General features: G+C 46.6%; 2 protein-coding genes across 2 annotated transcripts in view; one reads left to right on the forward strand and one right to left on the reverse strand.

Moving 5' to 3' along the window:
• LOC146830299 (uncharacterized) overlaps positions 1–1,996 on the reverse strand; it is a 42,372-nt gene extending 40,376 nt beyond the window's left edge. The window contains exon 1 of the mRNA XM_085604495.1: positions 1,908–1,996. The gene's annotated coding sequence lies outside the window, so the exon portion shown is untranslated. The remainder of the gene's footprint in view (positions 1–1,907) is intronic.
• Positions 1,997–2,439: 443 nt separating this feature from the next.
• LOC146830301 (uncharacterized) overlaps positions 2,440–15,940 on the forward strand; it is a 39,643-nt gene continuing 26,142 nt past the window's right edge. Inside the window, exon 1 of the mRNA XM_085604505.1 lies at positions 2,440–2,535. The gene's annotated coding sequence lies outside the window, so the exon portion shown is untranslated. The remainder of the gene's footprint in view (positions 2,536–15,940) is intronic.

Genomic DNA, 15,940 nt, shown 5'->3' on the forward strand with positions numbered 1-15,940 from the left:
AATATGAACGTGTCACCAAGTATATCCCGGTTTGTGACTCACTCAACAGCAAAATGCCATAAAATATAATAAATATTGAGCTACTTTTCAGGTTCATTGTTGGTTTTGAGTAACTAGAGTGTGCTGGCGAGCCGAGTAATTAGTGAATGCTAATGAAAGTGCCTCCTTGAATCATTATGCTTTGAGTAGCTGTATAGAACAATGAACTGTCACAGCTAACCTAGACGTGTCAAATAATTAACGAATAGCGATCATATTGGTAGTGATAAGAATACATTCCTTTACACTTCCATTGTAAAAATGAACTGATTTGTTTAACAATTTGAACATTCCAGGTCCAATCTAGATGTTAAGTGGAGAGGGGCGCCCATGGGCTAGTATTGGCAATAACAAACACCAAATGCGGGCAAAGTAGCAGAAGGCGGCAGTTCGGAAAATCTTGTCAAACGGATGCCTAAATATCCGATATTGAAAACGAGATATGAAAATGGTAATTAACTGCGACTGCTAAGCTGGTGCAGCCGGCAGACTGGGAAGGAAACGGGCATGGCTGGGGACGTAAGGCACTGAGGAGTCTCATGCCTGGTGCACAAGGGAGCGAGCAGGCATGGCTCGAGCAAGCACGTAGGATGCTCGAGCAGTACAGATAAAATGCAGCGCAGCACGTAAACCGCAATACTTTCCCACCCATAGGAAGTACGGAGGAGCAACTACGTTGCTGCCCACCGACAGGGGCTACAGGAGTAAGGCACAGAGGGACAGTCGCACGACGGTCCTGGTATCCTTGGCTCCATGGCACTGAGCGTTAGTCTGAAGAAGGTCGCTAACCTGCTCGAGCGACATGACAGGCAGGTGTCCCTGTCCTTTCGAGGTAAGAGTCTCTGGTCGTGAAGCCCCCTTCCACCAACCGCCTGTGGTTCCATGTATTCATAGAGGGCCTGTGCAGTTTACTGTCTACACTCACGCCCATTACATTGTACAGAAACTTGGCATTATCGCAGTGCACGAGGACAGACTTTGGGGGGGGGGGCATAATAAAAATAAAAAGTATCCTTCTGCCAGTTACCGAGCCGCCTCTGCTCCTGGCCGGTCACGGGGGTAAAGGTGCAGCCGGGTCCCACTAATTCTACTGGAACAGGAAGCAGCCAGCAGGCAGCTTCCCTCCCCTACCCATGCCAATCACAACGCTGCAATGGCAGCGTTGTGATTGGTAAGGCGCAGCAGAGAGCACCCCAGCCGGTTCATTTTCTCTATGGAGGCTGCATGCAGCAGCCTACATAGAGAAAAAGGGGGAGTGCGCATGACTGCTTTGTTCGGCCCTGGGGCCGACCTAACAGTCAATACCCACAACAGTGGGTAAGCCACTCCCCCCTGCCCTCTAGCAGGACCGTCCACCCGCCCGCCTACAACCAGGCACAGAGGCACTTCTGCTTTCTCGCAGTGCGAGAAGGCAGAAACATAGAATGGTAGTTTTACCGTTTATGTTTCTGCCTTCTCGTACTGCGAGAAAGAAGGGGAGCAACGCCCCCCTGCCCCCATCGAGGAGCCGCCACTGAGATCCCAAATAGCGCAGCAGGGACTTGCTTTCCGTGTTGAACCCATCATTTTCAGGGACTTATTTACAAGCCCCTTGCGCCGCCCTTAGGTCACTTTTTCCCATATTAAAAGTGACGCAAGGTGGTGCAAGGAGCTCAATCTTTTGAAACATGCTATACATGTGAGGAATTTGTGTTGATTTTTTCTATTTTTATTTACCCCCAAGAAATTCCCAGAGTTCAGCCTACATTTAAAGACGTTGTTAACATCTTTACGACTTTGACAATAGTGTTGCGAAGTAAGCATAGGCTGGTAGGTGCAGTGTGGGTTGGGGGAGGGGTCAGAGGCTGACAGACGAGACAGATACTGACCAGAATCGGCGGCCGCGAAGTTCGTCTTCAACTCTGCGTCCACATGACGGGCAACAGCGTCACGGACATAAAAGAGGGGAGGGGGGAACTCTACCTTATCTAATGAAAGTGACTGTTCCAAGACGGCGGCGGACTCGGCTGAAAGTGTTTTCTCTTCCGTGGCGGCCTTCTTGGAAAGATGAAGTCAAGCAGAGAAAAAATATACCACCGGAGTAACCTGCGCCACTGTACTCCTCGCTCCAGTAACCGTCACAGCCTTTCTAGGAGTCTTTTATCAACAGACTGATAAACAGCCGTTCATTCGGTCTTCGTTTGTCACTGTCGCTTGGTGGAGTTCATAATGAAGCCAGCATGATTACAACTTATGCACACATTTCAAATATTTGATTTCTTCTAAAAAGCCTGTACCACAACCACTAAATAAAAATCAAGATTCTAGAAAGCGTTAATAAACAAAAGTAATCTTCCGCTGGGGAAAAAACTTCCATTTAACGCGAATCCGCCGCCATTTTGGAATGGGATCGTCACTATTATTAGGTAACGAGGAGTTCCCGCCTCTATGTCCAAGAGTCTGTTTCCTGTTAGGCTGCAGCGAACTTGAAGACGAACTTCGCGGCAGCCGGTTCGGGTCAGTATCTGCACCCCCTACCCTTGTGCCGGTCTGTGCCCCTGTTCAATAACTTCAGTGGTGCCCCGAGTCGCTGCATCCTTGGGGATCCTCTCACCCTGGTATGATATGAACCAGCAGCACTAGGGTCCGACCTCTTTACACACCCTTCCTGCCACCTGTGAATTGACCTGTGAATTGTTTTTAATTTGCATCAACCCGCCTACTTGTTGCTCCCTCTAATACGGATAGGTACAGCTAAATTTGTACTGCTCTTCCTCAGTGTAATGTGCATACTACAGAACAGTACTTACTGTGTCCACTCCTAATAAGTCCCATAATAACATTACCCCTACCACTTAAAATCCACTGAGGTGGAGTGCAACTTTGTCCCTCAGGAACGGCTCATACACATTCATCCAGCTTCCATTGCCACCATCACAAACTTCTATGTTGCCAGCTCCCTCATAGATATCCTTGTTCTACTTGCCTGCCTTTACCTTAAGCACTTAATTCAGCACTGGTTTCCAGCCACTATACACGTTACGCCTTGTGAAATCCTTCCGCATCCTGACTATAGCACTTTAATAGGTCTCGCCAGAGACAGCACAAGCACTGTCGCTTGCAAGAGATCTTGTAAATGGGGGAAAATAGTTACAAAGTACTTAGGGCAGGGTTCTCCAGAGTCGGTCCTGGAAGGACGGATCCATGCCACATTTTTTTTTAAAGAACTACATTTATCTAAATGGGGATATGCTAAAAACCTGCCATGGATCTGGCCCTCTAGGACAGAGTTTGAGAGCCCTGGCTTTGGGCCCACCCATTACTTACTGTTGGTTGGCTTCAATTTCACTCTCATTTCCTTGCTTCTCATTGTACCTCCTGGTTTCTCTTCCTGTGTTTCTCTGTTAGTGGAGCATGGACCAAGTACAGATTTATCATTATGCTGGCTGTGCGCTTCTGGAGGTACTTAAATTTAAAAAAAAAAAATTGTTGCGATCAATAACAGTGCATTTGTTTTCGGTCTGTCTCCCCTGCTCAGAGTCCTACTTGCCTCACCCACCTTCCTCCTGTTGTCCCTGGTGATGGTAGCTCCCTTCCACCCCACACACCCGTTGGTGCTTGCCCCATCCCACTGTTAGTGATGTTTGACCCTTCCATCCCTTGTGTTACTTGCCCCTCCTATCCTTCTGCTCTCTGTCATTTTGTGCCCCTCCAACATCCCTCCCACCCCACCAACACCCCTCCCACCCCACCAACACACCACTCCCAATTTGCTTGTCCTGCACTGCTGTTTTGAACCTCAGGTGCTATGGCAGCCAGACTTCAAATCTGGTAGGAAATGGGTCCAGAGGGAGATAGCAGTAAGCATGCTTTCTTTTCACTATTGCTAATGCCGTAAAGATGTTAACAAATACTTTAAATATAGGATGGTGTCTGAGTATTAATTGTGGGCAGATAAAAAATGCACAATATTTCATCACATTGACAGCATTTTTGGAAAGGCGAGTGCTGTAATATCTACTGTTGTTTAACATGCAGGCTTTGACACTTCTAGTCACATTGGCGCATTATAAAATGTTTATGATAATTTTTACAAAACCGTTGCAGCTGCTCTGTTAGAGTGGAAGCGACCTAGTTAAACATATCACCAACTTACGGCCCTTCATTTCACATCTATGCCAGCAGCCGACATTTCTATCAAGTTAGTTTCAAATGCCGTCGGCTTGAGTGATTTTTCCATGCTCACAATACTAAAACAATCTAACCAAATAGTTGGGCCTTTGTTTTTGGTTTATAGCCAACAAACAGGCTTCCAACCAAGTTCAACATAACACGATGGCACAGACTTAGTATTTTTACAAGTAGTGACTTTTCTGGGTTGTGTGCCAAATAATTATGAACATGTTGCTGTACATGACTCCATTTCAAATCTTTTGATATGTAACAAATGTGAGCATACAAAGTTTATACAAACACAGCACGCTATTGGCCTGCTCGAAGCAATCAAATTAGCAGAGTACTGCTAATGTACCAATAGAAGATTGAATTGTGTATGCTTTGACTTTTACAAATAACTAAGAATTCTAATTCTACAAAAAACAGCTTTAACAACACTGCACTTGTATACACAATAATTTTAGCCCCTAGAATGGAATACATGAAGTGTATTGTTTTAGTACTGGGCATGAAGAAAGATATAAAAAGCTACATTCTTCAGCTGCAGCGGTTAGTCGAAAACATTATGCTTTGGGTGCATTACCCATCTTTCCGTAAAGTGCATTTCTTCTGTCACCTCTACAAAGAAGGCAGTGCACATAGCAACAGCTCAGACAGCTGATTGGGCGGTAGGCGTGGTTCAGCGCTTACCTGCTTGCAGGATCTGCTACAATTGTTTTCTTTTTGGCAGTAGTATCAGGTTTTCTCTTTCTGTACTCGTGAACTCAGCTGTGTTTGAGAAATTTAAGAAAAACAGCAGAACTCAAAAGCAGCTGATAGAAACGCGCAAATATATTGGTTTGAAAGTACGATGTATAAAAGCAGCCAAAATGACTGCCTTGGAACAGTCAGACTGGTGGCAGGGCTGATGGACTGGGAGGACATGAAAGCACGACGGGATAGAGGCCGGGGAGGGGGTGGAACACACAGAGCGGGAGTGTAACACGAGCAATATACACATACACTCTGCAACATAAACTAGGAACAGGCACCAACAGTGTACACAAGCAGGAAATAAAAGTAGTAGTCCCCAAAGGAATATATAAACACCTACAGCATAAGGAAACTGTAGTTGGCCGGTGTTCCTGAGCGCAAAACGGAAGTGATGTATCTGGAACGCCAACCAATGAGGAGCCAGCAAAGAAGAGAGACGCAGGAGTGGCAAGCAGCAGGTGGGATTAAACTGTGTATAGTGATTGCAGCAGGTCTTCCAGCAGCGCATGCGCGCTGCCTAGTCTCCACCTAAAAGCAAAATTACTGTCTATCAGAACTGAGACTGCCGGAGAGCTCATTACACTGCAATGGAGAGCTCATGCATACATTGAAGTAGCCCAAGGGCTTTTGACTAGGGGACGTCATATAGAATTGGGAGAAGACTATAGCCCTTACAGGGATATTCAGCCTGGAAGAAGAGTCTAACAACACTTAGAATATGAGGAGCCTGGTCCTGGAGCCATTTGACCGAAGAACGCGTCACTTTAACCTACAATTCGAAATACAGATAAGTTTAGAGACTAGAGGGCGACTCCTTTGTATACAATGAGAGGCTGGAGAAGAGACACACGAGGGAAAAGCATGTCTTCAAAAAGAGACTTTTAGAGGCTTCCTAAAGAGAAATCACTCCAAGGCACCAAGTCACCCATACCGGAAGGTTGAATTAAAAATTTGCGAACATTCGTGACAAGAATTTACAATTCTATTATGGACAATGGAGGCGAGGATTATGCTTCTCATTTCTTTACTAGAAGCTCACAGCAGCCAATGAAAATACAAACAGAAAAACCATGTGATAAACCATAGAGTCCCAGGGTACATAAGGTCCCTGCATGAACATAGTCCTCTTTCTTTCTAAACATAACAGTTAAGTCCATTCACGACCTGCTCCTGAAGGATCATCGGTAGACCAGGACTTCTTCAAGCAAGAACTGGGGGCCCAACGGGGCTGCAAGCTCGAACTGGATCCCGGTCCAGGTAACTCACTCTTGCGCAAACCAAAGAACTGCATACCAGCCAATCTCAGCTGAACCCTATTCAGGCTTCATTTGCAATCAGTCCCTGAAATAAAAGAAGGACAACCCCTAAAAGCCATTCCAACCATTCGGTGAAAGTCAACATTACATAACCAGCACAAAAGAAGGGAGGGAAACAATCAACTTATGCAATATACGAGCATGAATAAACAGACAATATTTGATCAATAAAATGTCCTCTGGATCGGATAATCCTTGCCTCCGTTGTCCTTAATAGAATTGTAAATTCTTGTCACGAATGTTAGCAAATTTTTAATTCTATGTCAGGACCGGAGGCTCCGATTATGCTTGTTCAAAGCTTAGCCACCACAACAGAAGCTACATCCACAATAGGCTTATAATAAAATGCTTTGAAAGTATGCTCAGTAGACCAGTCGGCTGCATGCATGATTTCTGCCAGGCTAACGCCTGATGAATATGCTTTCGAGGCCATAGCTCCTCGGGCTGAATGTGCCCCAAACTTGCAAACATCAATCCCTGCTTCATCCATAAGCCAACGCATCCATCGAGACAAGGTAGCCGGAGCCACCGGGCGAAAAGGTTTCTGCAGAGCAATCAACAATTGACCTTGCATATCAATACGAAATTCTGCGGTACTCACCTCATAATCTTTAATGCATTGTACCACGCACAGCTTGGGATTATTCGGAAAAGCTGGGTAAGTGATGGAACGCAGTGTTACATTTAGTTCGTCTGGACAGGATAAAGGTTACTCCTTCTGGGGAATATCTACCCCCGCTAAATCCAATGCCCGTACGTCAGAGACTCTTTTACAAGAAACTAGACATAGTAACATTGTTAACTTAGCAGAGAGTTGCTTACGGGATAAGTATTTATTTGGAGGCCAAGCTTCCAAGAATTTAAGGACAATGGAGACATCCCACAACTGAGAATATTTAGGAAGTGGGGGTTTTACCATTCGAATACCTCTAAGCAGCTTACACACTAACGGGTGTTCATCTATGGGTTTGCCCTCTAAAGGCAAATGACCTGCTGATATGGCGGAACGAAAGTTGTTGACTGTTCTGTATGCTAAACCTGAGGAAGCCATAGAGGCCAGAAAATTTACCACTAAATACACATGTGCTGCAGAGGTATCCACGTCCCGTTGAGAGCACCAATCACACCATCTCTTCCGAGAGGAAGCATATCTCTTATGTGTGTTGGCTGACCAGGCCTCTGTGATAAATCTGTCAGCCTCGCGAGAAAGGCCTGGGACTTTCCATCTGTCCCTGAAACCCGCCAGGCCACTAGAGGAAGTTGGCCCGATATCACCAATGGATGAGGATTCTGAAGAGGGTCCAACAGTAGGTTCTCCATCCGGGGAAGAAGAACTGGGACTGCACAACACATTTCTAATACGACCGAGAACCACGCCTGTGCTCTCCACAGAGGAGTGATCAAGACGAGTTCCGCCCGATAAGCCCTGGCTCGTGCTAGCACCCTGTGGATCATCATAAATGGGGGGGGAAAGCGTAACAGAGGTCCTGCGGCCATTCCTGTAGGAATGCATCCGTGGCCAGAGCCTCTGGATCCGGCCTCCAACTGAAAAACTGGGGAACCTGTCTGTTGAGGCAAGACGCAAACAAGTCTATCCGACAGGGACCCCATAGGTGGCTCAAGTTCTGAAATACTCGGGGAGACAGCATCCAGTCGCTGAAATCCTGTAGATGGCGGGAGTGCCAATCTGCCACCTCGTTGTTGCAGCCCGGTAGATATTCCGCTACTAACGAGATTCTGTTCTGAAGACAGTAGTGGCAAAAATCTTTGGCAACTTCTGCCAACATCCGGGACCTGGTACCGCCCAGTTTGTTGACATACCGAACTGCCGATACGTTGTCCATCCGAAGAATACAACAGTCTGTCTTCTGAGGAGAAAGACATCGGATTGCAAAGGAACCAGCTAACAGTTCCAGGCAGTTGATATGTAAACGTAGTTCTTCCGGCGACCAACGACCACCCGTGGACAACTGGCCGCAACGGGCACCCCAACCCCACCGGCTGGCATCGGATTCGATTATCACATCCGGGGCTGATCCGAATAGCGCTCAGCCGTTCCAGGCCTCCATGTGGTTTAACCACCAGTTCATCTCCAGCCTCGCCTCGCCTGAGAGGCGAATCTGTTCTGAGTAACTGAGGACTCTTTGGAGATGGCGGATTTTGAGCCGCTGCAGGGCTCGGTAGTGAAGGGGGCCCGGGAAGATCGCCTGAATGGAAGATGCCGACAATTCCACTATACGGGCCAGTGATCTCAGGGACATCGTCTGCCTGTCAAGTGTAGACTTCAGTTCCCGTTTGATAGTCCTGAATTTTTGCATCGGAAGCAGAAGCCGGCAAGTCACTGAATTGACGAGGAAACCTAGAAACTCGATTGACTGGGACGGAGTCAGTACTGACTTCTGTGGATTCACAATGAACCCCAAATTCTGTAACAGGTTGATTGCCCAAGTGAGGTGTATTTGAACTAACTGGGGGGTTGTCGCCAAAATGATGATGTCGTCTAGATATATTATGAGGCGGACTCCCCGCACTCTGAGAGACTCTACCACTGGTCTCAGAAGTTTTGTGAAGCACCAAGGTGCTGACGACAGGCCGAACGGGAGGACTTTGTACTCGTAGCAAACTCCTTGCCACAAAAATTGGAGAAACCGACGATGAGGGGGAAAGATGGGCATGGATAAATACGCTTCCTTCAGGTCCAGCCGGACCATCCAGTCCCCTTCTTGGAGGAGATCGCGTAATAGATGGATACCTTCCATCTTGAAGTGTCTGTAAATAATCCACGAATTAAAATCTTTGAGGTTTAACACCAGTCTGGATCCACCCCCTTTCTTCTCCACTAGAAAGACATTGCTTAGAAAACCCTGAGGGTGAAGAGAGGAAACCACTATCGCGCCCTTCCTTATTAAGGACATGATCTCTGCTGAGATAAAGGTCTGATCTCGTGAAAAAGACATGGGGGGAGGGTGAATGCTCTGTGATGGGGAATCGTACAGCCCTAGCTTGTACCCTTGCACCGTTTCTAATACCCATGCATCCTGAGAGATCTTGCGCCAGTTGCTGAGAAAACAGCCTACTCTGCCCCCCCAATTGCACCTCGGAATAAGGGATCAGGCTCGCCTGAGTTTCCGGCATCATGTTGATTGTTGGAATTGCCACCAAATCTGCCACCCTTGCGGATTCTGTTCCTGGATCGTCGAGTAGGGTAGAAGGAGGAGGTATTGGAGTTGTCTTGATAACCTCCCCTCTGCTGGCCACGCTGGGCGCCTTGAGAGTTTCCTCGGCTGAACGAGCGCCCACAAAACCGTCCGGCCCTGCCAAAAACCGGGCGGAACGCCCGTCTGAGTGAGCCTTGGGCCTTATCCAGCCCGCTGAAGGTGGCCACAAATTAGGTCAGTTCCTTTAAGAAGGGTTGCCCAAACAAAAGGCCCTGAGCCAGGGGCCCTGATTCTGATGTGGCTAACTCGGCCAATTTGGGATCCAACTTTTAGAGAATGGAACGGCGTTGTTCCGCTGAAAGTGCACAGTTGGCATTGCCAAGTTGGCACATTGCCCTTTGAGCCCAGCCAATCAGCTCATCCGGATCAACGGTACGGGACGATTCTTTGGCCCTAAAGCCAAGCTCGAGAATTTTGGTCAGGGGCCCAGAGATATCCAACAGTTTATCCTGACAGGACCTCCAAGATCTGTCAAGGCCCTTCTTGGGGTCCTTAGAATATTTCCTTAGATAGGGTAACATTGATGGGTCTACCTCTGGCGTTTCTGCCACTTTGTCAGCGAGATCGGGCCTAGGGCACTCAGACCGGAGTCGTGCCCGCACGTCCTTCTCAAATGCTTGGCGCAGGTGGGAGTGTACATAATCTGCCACTTCCTGGGGTGGCAGCCAAGCTGTGGAATTAGGATGGATGATCTTGGCAGGCTCAAAGGTGAGGACCTTAGGGGACGGATCCGGTTCAGAATGTTTCTCCTTCCTGGCTTTTTTGGAGGGACGAGGAGCCTCCTCCTGATCAGTGGAAGGATCCGAGGAGGTGTCCTGATCACCATCCTCTTGGGAAATTTCCGTGAGCGTGGCTTCTCTACTGGAAGCAGAGCGCTCCTGTTCAGCCATTGCCTTGGCCAATTTAGCAAAGTCAGCCAAATGGGGGTTCGCCTTTCCTTTACCCCTAGATCTAGCTCGAGAGCCTGAAGAGGGAAGCCAGCCTTTTTGCTTGGCATAGGAGCACAGATGACGTTTTAGGGGTGCAATCGCCCTTAACAGCGCTGAATTCACGGAGTGCTGGACGCCCGCATCTAAAGCCTCAACGAGGTCTTGTTCTACAAACCCAGAGGGTTCCTCTTCATAGTAGTAATAGTCCTCCTCATAGTACTCAGACATTGTAGCACACCAAGTGTGGAATCACTGACCCTGGAGAACTGCCTGCAGCCGCAAGGATTAGGCCAGGTAGGTAAGGTAAGTGGAAGAGGTCAGAGGGAGTGGTAACCCCAAGCAATCTCCAATAATTCACCTAGGGTGAGTTAAAATCAAGGTAGGACGTGGAGGAAGGAGTAGCTTGCTGAAAAATATCCACTCTAGGCAGAGCCTATGAATGATTATACAGCCCCACACAGTATGTGCAACAATGGGGCATCAGAGGAGCCAAAAAACGAGCCTTTGCGCGCTTTTTATCACTAAAGCACGAAGGTCTGAGACATAAAACGCTGTCTCCGCGTTCACTCCATGCCTAATTGCCGAAAGCACACGCAAATATGGCCGCCGCGCATGCGCGCTGGCCGAGGCTCGTGGCAATCGAAAGAGGACCGCGCGTCCTCGCTCCTCGGGACCTCCCGCTCCACTACCCGACCGCGAACAAGAGTCGGAACGCAATCGCGCGTTGAACACGCGGTGCGCCGCTCAGGCAACTCTACCTAAACCAATGATAACTCGCACTGGCACGTTGAACACACGGAGCGCGAAGGTAAGCACTCAGACAGACTCTATTAAAGTAATGATAGCTCGCACTGGCGCCACAATAATAAGAAGGCAAGCGCCACTCCTGAGAGGCGGAGGCAGCATTCAAGTTACATCCGCACGAAACTCAACCGCAACAGGTAAACATGAAATCACTCATAAAGCGCTAGCCTGTAACCGACAAGATCGCTAGTAATCTAACTTTATAAACACAACACGTTTCATCAATACAACACTTCCACAGTAAGGAAAGTAAAGGGCACTTAACTGGCTGCGGAGCAGCAAAGAAAGAGGACTCTATGTTCATGCAGGGACCTTATGTACCCTGGCACTCTGTGGTTTATCACATGGTTTTTCTGTTTGTATTTTCATTGGCTGGTGTGAGCTTCTAGTAAAGAAATGAGAAGCATAATCGGAGCCTCCGGTCCTGACATAGAATCTGAGTGTTATGGAGGCATGCTTTATTTGTAAAATACTAAGTGCCAGGGCCCTATGTTTTGCCCAAAAGACCATGGCCGGTGCTACGAATAGTGGGGGATGCAAAATATCAAGGGTACAAAGTCTTGATTCCACCCGATACAGCTTTAATCCACCAACAAACACTCCCTGCCTCTTAATCTCTTTCAGGTTCCTTGTCATCCCTGCTTTCCTCCTTTATAATTGTTTTCTCTTCCTCCTCCTTTCCTGTTGTGTGTTTCTCTCTCTTTTTTGCGATGGGTGAAAGTTGGATGAGGAAAAATAAGTGTTGGTGGCCCCCAGTGGCAACCACTGGCTCAAGTTAAACACTGAAGGGAGGACTCAGATGCTTATGACTACACATGAAGAAGATCAACCTCAAACAGTCCTCAATGCTTGAGGAACAACAGTCCCAAAAAATGCCTTTGTTTGAGGCAGACCTCCAAAACAAGATCGGCTCAGATAGCAGCCGCGTACTTTTCTCTTGCTCACTCAGTAGCGAACAGATTTCTCAACACCAAATGCTTCTTTGGGTGGTGAGAAAGAAAACAAGTTTACAGAGATGGGGTAGTTGCAAGATTCAAGGCAAAGGACTGTATTTATTGATCCTGATACAAGACACTATAAAGAAACCTCTGCTCCCTCGACCTCGCCCTAGCAACGACCCCGCATATCCGCAGAACCAGAGCTGGGGGTAGAGTCGCAGCCAAAGTCTGGAACAAACCCCCAGTCAACATCAGACGCTCTCCCACCCTGCGCACCTTCAGGAAGAGCCTCCAGACCTGGCTTTTCAGCTGGCCTAGCGCTGCACCCCCCAGCGCCTTGAGAGACACACGGGTGAGTAGCACGCTCTATATACCCCTGATTGATTGATTGAGTCTTGTAACACCATGTTAAATATGCCATATGCTGGGGAGCATTTAGTTGTTCAATAACAAAATTACCTTCAGTAAACGAGAACAAGAGAGAGGGACAAAGAGGTAATAGATAGTGAAAGGATTTTGCTACTTACCCAGTAAGCATCTGTTCTTGGCATGTAGAGCTGTAGATTCACACACTTTCCATACTCCTGCCATCTAGTGTTGGGTCCGGATGTTTGCAAGTTTTTTTTCTACAAAGTCTTTCCTAGTCAGGAGCTAAGGTGACTCCTCCTTTCGGTGATAGTGCGCATGGGCATCGACTCCATTGTTAGACTGTTTTCCTGCAAGAGGGTGAGAATAGAGTAAGTAAGTGTAGTATAGAGATGTCCATGCGTATGCAATGTAAGTAATGCAAAACTGCAACAACTACAGGTGCCCGGGGAGGTGGGAGGGTGCGTGTGACTCTACAGCTCTACATGCCAAGAACAGATGCTTACTGGGTAAGTAGCATAATCCGTTCAAAGCATGTAGATACACATGCTTTGCATAGACTATATAGCAGTATTCTCCCAAAGCGGTGGCCAACCAGTAGATGTTGCAGCTGTTTGAAAAAGTGTTTTTAGCACTGCTTGCCCTACGTTGGCTTGGTGACATGCTAACAAATTTACACAGTAATACTTGGTAAAAGTGTGTGGTGTGGCCCATATTGCTGCTTAACTAATGCCCTCTATAGGGATGTTACCTAAAAAGGCCATAGACACTCCTATTTTATGAGTGGAATGTACTCTAGGAGGTATAGATGAAGTTTGTTTAGCTTTAGAGCAGCAGTTATGAATGCATTTAACAATCTATCTTGCAATACTAGATTTAGAGATGAGATTGCCTTTGTTAGGTGTAGCAAATGCAACAAACAATTGTTTTGTTTGCAAAATTGTTTTGTTCCTTCAATGTAGTACAATAATGCTCTTCTGACATAGAGTATGAAGAGCTCTTTCTGCTACAGAATCAGGTTGAGGAAAAACACAGGCAACTCAACTGATTGATATAAAAAGCAGAAACTACTTTGGGAAGGAATTTTGGGTTGGTGCGAAGAACTACTCTGTCTTTATGAAGTTGAAATAAGGGTTCTACTAAGGTTAAAGCCTGCAGTTCACTTACTCTCCTCAATGAAGTGATCACAATGAGAAAGGACACTTTCCGTGAAAGAAACTTTAGGGGACAGTTGTGTAATGGCTCAAAAGGTGGGCCCATGAGCCCTTGTAAGCACAATGTTTAGATTCCAAACTGGTGCTGGAGGCGCCCTGGGTGGTATAACTCTCTTAAGGCCCTCCATAAAGGCTTTAATTACTGAAACCTTGAACAAAGATGCATGTTGTCAGTTCTGCAGATATGCAGCTACTGCTGCAAGATGCAGTCGAATGGACGTGTAGGCTAGACCAGCACACTGTGAATGCAGAAGATAACAAATTATATTTTGAGTGAATGCGTCTAGTTGATCAATATTGTTATTAGTACAATATATAGCAAATCTTTTCCAATTCGCTGCATATCATGCTCTGGTAGTAGGCTTTCTTGCTTCTTTAAGAATGGTCATGCATTCTGGAGGCAAGTTAAGATAACCAAACTCTGACTTCAAGAGTCAAATCACTAGATTGAGCTCCTTGGGGTTTGGGTGTCTGACTTCTCCATCCTTCTGTTTGAGAAGGCTAGAATTGAGGTGCAGCTTTTGATGTGGAACTACTGACAGTTCTAAGAGTGCCGTGAACCGCGTGCGGATGATGGGCCCAAGTGGGAGCCACTAGTATCAGTGTGAGGGATGTTTGCCTGAGCTTTCGAACCAGAAATGGAAGGAGAGACAAAAAAGCGTAGGCAAAGATCCCTGACCAATTCATCCATAGGGCATTGCCCTTGGATAGAGGGTGGGGGAACCTGAAGGTGAAGTTTTGGCATTTTGAGTTGTCCACTGTGGCGAACAGATCTATTTGTGGCAATGCCCATTCTTGAAAGAATGGAAGGAGAACCTCTGGATGAAGTTCCCACTCATGTATTTGTTGCTGCAATCTGCTTAGGAGGTCGGCAATCTGAATGTTCACTCCTGGGAGGTGCTCCTTCAGAAGTTGGACTCTGGGATGAATTGCCCTACACCAAATTGTCTGAGAGAGGAGTAACAGTTGAAGAAAATGTGCCCCCGCCCCTCCTTGGTTTTGTACATAGTACATTGCTGGCATGTTGTCAGTGCGGACTATGGCAACTTTCCCTAAGAGGTGAGGCTGAAAATATTTCAGTGCTTGATGTACAGCTAGAAGCTCTAGATAGTGTTTATGTGCAGAGCTTTGTACTTGTTGTCCCATAGACCTTGAATTGTCAAGTTGTGAAGATGGGCTTCCCAACCTGTGAGGGATGAGTCTGCTGTTAGCACAATCTGTGGAAGAGGGTCGATGAAGGGCCGCCCTTTTGATACGTTTGGTGTGTTCCACCACTGCAGAGAGTGATGGGTGTTGCTGTCTACCAGCACTAGATCCATTAATTGACCCTGCAACTGATTCCACTGACGTGCCAAACATTCCTGTAGAGGACGCATCTGCAACTTTGCATGAGGCACTATGGCAATGCATGATGCCATCATTCCTAGCAATTGCATGAATGTTCTGACTGCTAAGTATTGATTGGTTTGAAACTTTAGTAGCAGAGTTTGAATATTTTGAATTCTGGCTGCATTTGGAAAAGCTAGAGCTGTTGAAGTGTTTAGAGTAGCTCCTAGATAAGACTGCTGATGGTGAGACTTTTAAGCATTGACTGTGAAACCCAGTTGGTAGAGTAGGTGTAATGTAGTCTGAGTGTGGTATAAGCACTTTTGGTGTATACTGACTTTGATAAGCCAGTCGTCCAGGTATAGGAAGACATACATTTGTTGTCTTCTGAGATGTGCCGCTACTCCTGCCAGACATTTTGTGAATACTCAGGGTGCAGTAGTTATTCCGAATGGAAGTACTTTGAATTGATAGTGTTTTCCTGCTATCACAAATCGGCGGTATTTGCGATGAGCTGGGTGAACCGGAATATGAAAGTATGCATCTTTTAAGTCCAGTGTGGACAAAAAAATCGCCTTACTGTAGCAGTGGAAGAACCTGTTGAAGCCTGACCATGTGAAAGTGTTCTGAAAGTATGTACAGGTTTAATGTCCTTAGATCCAAAATTGGTCTTAAGGTAGGTAGGTAAGAAACAAGTTTATTTAGACAATTGCCCATAAAACCTAAAAAATAAATAAAAAAACTCAATTAACAATTAAGAACATTTTAAAAGAACCCCCTCTGAACTACCCAACACCCCCTACATTTTATTATTAAAATTCTGTTTTAACAGATTGTAAAAACTGAGCAATTCTAACTGCCACATCTAGATAGCGCATTTCT

This window comes from Triturus cristatus, chromosome 5_1, assembly GCF_964204655.1.
Source record: "Triturus cristatus chromosome 5_1, aTriCri1.1, whole genome shotgun sequence".
Classification (NCBI taxonomy): Eukaryota; Metazoa; Chordata; class Amphibia; order Caudata; family Salamandridae; genus Triturus; species Triturus cristatus.